This window comes from Macaca thibetana, chromosome 1 (genome assembly GCF_024542745.1).
Source record: "Macaca thibetana thibetana isolate TM-01 chromosome 1, ASM2454274v1, whole genome shotgun sequence".
NCBI classification, from domain to species: Eukaryota; Metazoa; Chordata; class Mammalia; order Primates; family Cercopithecidae; genus Macaca; species Macaca thibetana.
Window position 1 is genome coordinate 25,289,564 of NC_065578.1, and position 7,962 is coordinate 25,297,525.

Consider the following 7,962-nt stretch of genomic DNA (forward strand, 5'->3'; position numbering starts at 1 on the left):
AAGCCGGGCGCGGTGGCTCAAGCCTGTAATCCCAGCACTTTGGGAGGCTGAGGCGGGCGGATCACAAGGTCAGGAGATCGAGACCACAGTGAAACCCCGTCTCTACTAAAAATACAAAAAATTAGCCGGGCGCGGTGGCGGGCGCCTGTAGTCCCAGCTACTCAGGAGGCTGAGGCAGGAGAATGGCGGGAACCCGGGAGGCGGAGCTTGCAGTGAGCCGAGAACTGCACTCCAGCCTGGGCAACAGCGTGAGACTCCGTCTCAAAAAAAAAAAAAAAAAAAAAAATAAAAAAATAAAAAATAAAAATAAAAAAATAAAAAGAAAAGAGAATTAATAGTGATCAGCAAAGTGAAAATAAAGGAAATGGTGCTTCAGGCAGAGGGGTAATCATGGGGAAACCCTCAGGAGAAAGAGAGTCAAGCTATTGGAGGCCCTAGAGTGTGCATTGTGACAGAAGTGAGAAGGGGAAGGACAAGGAGTACAGTCGGCAGTAAGGCTGGTACTGGGGGCAGAGATCTGCCTCATCTGCAAAAATTCGATAACAATGTGCCCACCTCATCTCCCTCTTTTTCTGGCTGCCTTGTTTTCCAGGGTCTAGTGATATAATGAATGGGAAAATACTTTGTGGTCTGAAAAGCACTGTACAAAGTAGTACACAGACACTAGAAAAGAGCTGTGGATCTGGCCGGGCGCAGTGGCTCACACCTGTAATCCCAGCACTTTGGGAGGCCAAGGCGGGCGGATCACGAGGTCAGGAGATCGAGACCATCCTGGCTAACACGGTGAAATCCGTCTAGACTAGAAATAAAATTTTTAAAAAAGGCCAGATGTGGTGACCGGCGCCTTTAGTCCCAGCTACTCCAGAGGCTGAGGCAGGAGAATGGCGTGAACCCGGGAGGCGGAGCTTGCAGTGAGCTGAGATCGCACCACTGCTCTCCAGCCTGGGCAACAGAGCAAGACTCTACCTCAAAAAAAAAAAAAAAAAAAAAAAGAAAAAGAAAAAGAGCTGTGGATCACTGAGGATCAAGCTGGGTAAATCTGGCTTTGGGCTAACTTCTGGAAAAACAGTGGAAAATTAACCAAAATTGAGACATTGAGCCTTTAAAAAACTTAGGTCACAAAACTAGAGAAGATTGAGTTTGAACAGAAAACATGACCACAGAGTCTTTGCAAAAGAGGAAGGGGACTTGTTCTAAGGACCCCAGTGGATAGAAGCTATAGAGACTAGGTTGAATTCAATGGAAAAAATAACTTCTTTTATTTTTTATTTATTTATTTATTTATTTGAGGCAGAGTCTTGCTCTGTTGCCCAGGCTGGAGGGCAGTGGCACGATCAGGGCTCACTGCAACCTCCGCCTCCTGGGTTCAAGCAATTCTCCTGCCTCAGCCTCCCCAGTAGCTGGGATTACAAGCATGTGCCACCACGCCTGGCTAATTTTTAATTTAATTTAATTTTTTATTTTTAGTAGATACGGGGTTTCACCATGTTGCCCAGGCTGGTCTCGAATTCCTGACCTCAGGCGATCCTCCCGCCTCGGCCTCTCAAAGTGCTAGGATTACAGCACTTTGAGAGCCACTGTGCCTGGCCAGAAGAAAGAACTTTCTAACAATCCCAACTATCTGTGGATGGGCAAGGCATTCACAGCAGTAAGTTCCCTGTTGCTGGAAGTTTGCAAGCTGATCTGGACAATGGTTGGTGTCAAGCTTGGAGTATGGGAGAGGGTCGGCTGATTTGCAAGGTCTATTTGACTTTGAGAGTCTTAGAATCAAGGATCTTGGAATGTCCATTCCCTTTGTTCCATTCCCTCTCCTTTAATAGAACAGGAATGGAGGCTCTTTTTAGAACCTCATGGTGCTGCTTGCATTCAGGAGAGGCTGGAATGGAAAATGGACAGCTCCATGCATCTGCCTTTCTGTCATCCTTCCTCCATCATGGCAGGGACCCAGTGGTAAGGAGAGGAAAGAGAGGAAAGGGACAGACTCCTATCATTTGGAGGCCTTGAGTCCGGCATGGCTTATATAGAGTTTGGTGTCATCTCAGATGCTATTGCTGAAATGCAGTGTACCCTAGTGGTTAGGAGCATGAACTGCAGCATGGGACTGACCTGCATGGGCCACTTCCTGTCAGTTACCATGAGCAAATTGTTTAATCTCTGAGCCTCTGCTTTCTCATTTTAAAAATGGAGACAATAGGCTGGGCGGGGTGGCTCACGCTTGTAATCCTGTAATCCCAACACTTTGGGAGGCTGAGGCAGGCGGATCACCTGAGGTTGGGAGCTCGAGACCAGCCTGACCAACATGGAGAAATCTTGTTTCTACTAAAACACAAAATTAGCTGGGCGTGGCAGCGCAAGCCGGTAATCCCAGCTACTCCGTAGGCTGAGGCAGGAGAATTGCTTGAACCCAGGAGGCGGAGGTTGCGGTGAGCCGAGATCATGCCGTTGCACTCCAGCCTGGGCAACAAGAGTGAAACTCCATCTCAATATAAGATAAGATAAAATAAAATAAAGTAAAATAAAAATGGAGACAATAATTCCCACATTGGGAAGTTTTGCGGGGGGATTACATGAGCTAAGGTAGGGCCTAGGTTCAATGTCTGTCACATAGTAGGCAGTCATACATTTTAGCTGTTAACATGCTGAAAACATTTACATTAGCCTACAGTTGGGCACAATCATCGAACACGGTGCCCATTTTATAATAAAGTGTTGACTATCTAACATAATTTATTGAATACAGTACTGAAAGTGAAAAATGGAATGATTGTATGGGTACTCAAAGTACAGTTTCTACTGAATAGGTATCATTTTTGCTCCATCATAAAGCCAAAAAATGGTAGATTAAACCATCATAAGTCAGGGACTATCTGTATTTTATTGTTGTCACTTGCTGGGGCAATTTGAAGAAGTTATTCAAACACTGAACTTCAGTTTTCTCTTCTGTTAAATGGGAAGAGTAACACCTATGTCACAGGATAGCTGGAGGAAGCTGTGTCCAGCACATAGCAGAAGTTGACAGATGTTATTTTCTATGCTATTTGTTTGAGACAGGGTCTCACTTTGTCACCCAGGCTGGAGTGCAGTGGTGCTGTCTCGGCTTACTGCAACCTTCACTCCCCCAGGCTCAGAGATCCTCCCACCTTAGCCTCCTGAGTAGCAGGAACTATAGGCATGTGCCACCACACCTGGTTAATTTTTAATTTTTTGTAGAGACAAGGTTTCCCCATCTTGCCAGGGCTGGTCTCAAACTCCTGGGCTCAAGTGATCTGCCTTCCTGGGCCTCCCAAAGGGTTGTGATTATAGGCGTGAGCCACTGCACCCAGCCCACAAATGTTATTTTCTCTTTTTTTCTTTAAGACGGAGTCTCACTCTGTCGCCCAGGCTGGAGTGCAGTGGCATGATCTCGGCTCCCTGCAAGCTCCGCCTCCTGCGTTCACGCCATTCTCCTGCCTCAGTCTTCCGAGTACCTAGGACTACAGGTGCCTGCCACCACTCCCGGCTATTTTTTTTTTTTTTCCTATTTTTAGTACAGACAGGTTTTCACCGTGTTAGCCAGGATGGTCGTGATCTCCTGACCTCAAGATCTGCCCTCCTTGGCCTCCCAAAGTGCTAGGATTACAGGTGTGAGTCACCGGGCGTGGTCACAAATGTTATTTTCTTTCTTTTTTTTTTTTTTTTTTTTTTTTTTTTTGAGACGGAGTCTCGCGTGCAGTGGCCGGATCTCAGCTCACTGCAAGCTCCGCCTCCCGGGTTTACGCCATTCTCCTGCCTGAGCCTCCCGAGCAGCTGGGATTTCAGGTGCCCGCCACCTCGCCCGGCTAGTTTTTTGTATTTTTTAGTGAAGACAGGGTTTCACCGTGTTAGCCAGGACAGTCTCGATCTGCTGACCTCGTGATCCGCCCGTCTCGGCCTCCCAAATTGCTGGGATTACAAGCTTGAGCCACCGCGCCCGGCCACAAATGTTATTTTCAATCCTTACTCTAAAAGAAGAAAGGATGGCGGGGGATGGGGGACTGGGGGAGGGATAGCATTAGGAGAAACACCTAATGTAAATGACGAGTTGATGGGTGCAGCAAACCAACATGGCACATGTATACCTATGTAACAAACCTGCACATTGTGCAAATGTACCCTAGAACTTAAAGTATAATAAAAAAATAAAAAAAGAAGAAGAAAGGATGGGAGTCAGGGGTACTTTGACAACTTTTGTCCTGTTCTCCATCTGTAAATGTCACAAACGCAGTGAGCACCAAGAGAGTATAAAGATCATAAATCCATTCTTCCGTTTGACAGATGGGAAACTGACGCCCAGAGAGGAAGAGATTTGCTCAAGGCCCCACACAGTGAGTTAGTGACAAAGCTGGGATTGGAAACCAGAACTTTCTTACCATGCCATACCATTCTATCTCTATTATTGACAAAATGTTGAATGAATGTATCATTGAAGATTGAATGAATGGAGTGAAGGTCTCTATACATGTTCCCAGGGACGTGGAGGATTTGCTGATGTGGGGACCAAACTTTGCAGCAGTTGTTCCTCAGACAAGCTGTTCTGGTGCAATCACTACTCACCGTATACTCGAACTCCTGGACTCATGTGACCCTCCCACCTTAGCCTCCTGAGTAGCTGGGACTACAAGCACATGCCACCATGCCCAGCTAATTTTTGTGTTTTTTGTAGAGATGGGATTTTGCCATGTTGCCCAGGCTGATCTGGAACTCCTGGGCTCAAGTGATCCGCCTGTCTCAGCCTCCCAAATTGCTAGGATTACAGGTGTGAGCCACCATGCCCGGCCACAAGCTGTTCTTATAAGCCTCCCTGCTTTGGTTTCAACTGTTCCTTTACTCTGGAATGCCCTGCCCACTCTGGCTTTTAAAATCGTATACAAGGTCTAACCCAATGCCAATGAAGCCTCCCATAACATATCCCATGTGTTAGCTTTCGTTGGTTCCATAGTACGATGTTATGTCCCAGCCACAATCTGATGCATTTGTCTAGTTACATATCTGTCTTCTCCACTAGTTTTCTCCCAACCAAACAGACAGGGGAGAGATGTGAATTTTTAAATTTTTGATTTTATTACTATTATTATTTTATAGAGACAGGGTCTCCCTGTGTTGCCCATGCTGGTCTCAAACTCCTGGGCTCAAGGGGTCCTCCTGCCTCATCCTCATCCTCCCAAAATGCTAGGATTACAGGCATGAGCCACCATGCCCTGCCAGAAACGTCAATTCGAATCTACGTTCTCTGATTGAAAGGAGTATACAAGGAGGCCAGAAACCTAGTTCTTGTTATTTACTATCTGTGGCACCTTGAACAAATTACTTGTATTTTAGATCTTGTTTTCACATTTACAAAATGGAATGGATGAAAGACAAGGTCTGCAAATACTAACTCCTAAACCTCTTTTTCTTTCTCTCTCTCTCTCTTTTTTTTTTTTTTTTTTTTTTGAGGGATAAGGTCTCACTCTGTTGCCTAGGCTGGAATGCATCACACCTCACGGTAACCTCGAACTCCTGGCCTCAAGGGATCCTCCCACTCCCACTTTGGCCCCCAAAGTGCTGTGATTACAGGCATGAGTCACCCACTCGGCCTACTTAAGCCTCTTTTTTATTTTTTATTTTGAGACAGGGTCTTGCTCTGTCGCCCAGGCTGGCATCATGCAGTGGTACAATCTCGGCTCACTGCAACCTCTGCCTCCTAAGTTCAAGCGATTCTCCTGCCTCAGCCTCCTGAGTAGCTGGGACTACCAGTGTGCACCACCACACCCAGCTAATTTTTGTATTTGTAGTAGAGACAGGGTTTCACCATATTGGCCAGGCTGGTCTGGAACTCCTGACCTCAGGTGATCCACCTGCCTCAGCCACCCAAAGTGCTGGGATTACAGGTGTGAGTCACCGCACCTGGCCACCTAAGCCTCTTCTAATGGAAGTGTAGATTATTGACTCTGAATGCTCATTCTAGAGTCAACCTACCAGACTTTGAATCCTGACTATCACTTACTCTGTGACTTTGAGTAAGCTACTTAACCCCTCTGTGCCTCAACTTTACCTGTAAAATGAGAATAATAACCATGCCTGTCTCATAAGAGTTGTGAGGATTCGAACAGATAATTTATATATAAAGCACTTATCACAGTACCTGGTGCCCATGGTGAGCCTTTGAAAAGAGTAAGCTCTCATTATTTTTTATTATTTTTATTTTACTAACCCTGGGTTCACAGCTTCAGAATCCAGAAAAGACACCTCCAACTTTAATGTCCTCAAAGCAAGGTGAGAGTCTGTCTTCATTCTGGGAGAGGTCTGCCGAGCAGAGTGATGAAGAGCATGGATCTGAAACCATCCAAAAGTAGTGGCAAAATAACAATATGCTCAGACATGTGGAATACAGAAATTGCACTCCCATTCACCCTTTCCTGAGCAATTACTTGAAGATGTACTTCTCAAGTGTGAAAAAAAGAAATATGTTGACATGAGATCCAGAAAACACTGTCTCCAACCTGGAAAGCAGTGAGAAGGAAGTGCTAAGGGGACTGCTGGAAAGCAGTGAGAAGGAAGTGCTAAGGGGACTGCTGGAAAGCAGTGAGAAGGAAGTGCTAAGGGGACTGCTGGAAAGCAGTGAGAAGGAAGTGCTAAGGGGACTGCTGGAAAGCAGTGAGAAGGAAGTGCTAAGGGGACTGCTGGAAAGCAGTGAGAAGGAAGTGCTAAGGGGACTGCTGGAAAGCAGTGAGAAGGAAGTGCTAAGGGGACTGCTGGAAAGCAGGCCCAGAGCGCATCCAAAATGGAGGGGGCTCTGGGAAAAAGGACTTAATGGAAAACATAGTATGATGGAGGCTTTCAAAACAACAGAGGGAGGCCAGGTGTGGTGGCTCATGCCTGTAATCTCGGCATATGGGAGGCTGAGGCAGGTGGATCACCTGAGGTCAGGAGTTGGAGATCAGCCTGGCCAACATGGTGAAACTGTCTTTACTAAAAATACAAAAATTAGCCAGGCGTGGTGGTGGGCACCTGTATTCCCAGCTACCTGGGAGGCTGAGGCAGTAGAATCACTTGAACCCGGAAGGCAGTGAGCCGAGATCACGCCATTGCACTCCAGCCTGGGTGACAAGAGCAAAAACTCTGTCTCAAAAAAAAAAACCAAGAAAACAACTGAGGATATTTTAATGACAAGCAAGACAGTAAAGGGAGAAAGGCAGTTAGAGAGTCCAGGGAAAATAGAAAGTGGTGGAAGAAAGGAAATTTTCCTGTAGTCCCAGCTACTCGGGAGGCCGAGGTGGGAGGATTGCTTGAGCCCAGTTTTTGAGTCCAGCATGGAAAACATAGCCAGACCTCATCTCTAAAAACAAAAGAAATAAAAAAAGAAAATTTTCACCTAGTATACTACTTGGCAGTGCAATGAACATTTCCATAATCGTGACAGTATAAACATTGGCTATCAATTTAGTTGAAGGTGGTTATTTAACTACATTGGGAGGAAGGGGACGGGGAGATGGGCCTTGTAAGAGAGGTAAGTCCTCATCTACCATAACAGGAAATAAATAGATAATATCTAAAATCAATAAATCAAGGAACAGACATGCATGCATATTATTTAGAGATATAGAAATGTTCTCCAGAAGAAATGGCTGAAAGAGTGGTTGCTTTGTGGGCGTCGAGGGGGTGGAGTGGCCAGAGGACTTTTATTATAATTCTTTCAGTATTAATTGAACTGCATGCATTAATTGCTTTACAGTATTTTTAATTTTTTTTTTTTTTTTTTTTTTTTTTTGAGACGGAGTCTCGCTCTGTCACCCAGGCTGGAGTGCAGTGGCCGGATCTCAGCTCACTGCAAGCTCCGCCTCCCGGGTTCACGCCATTCTCCTGCCTCAGCCTCCCGAGTAGCTGGGACTATAGGCGCCCGCCACCTCGCCCGGCTAGTTTTTTGTATTTTTTAGTAGAGACGGGGTTTCACCGTGTTAGCCA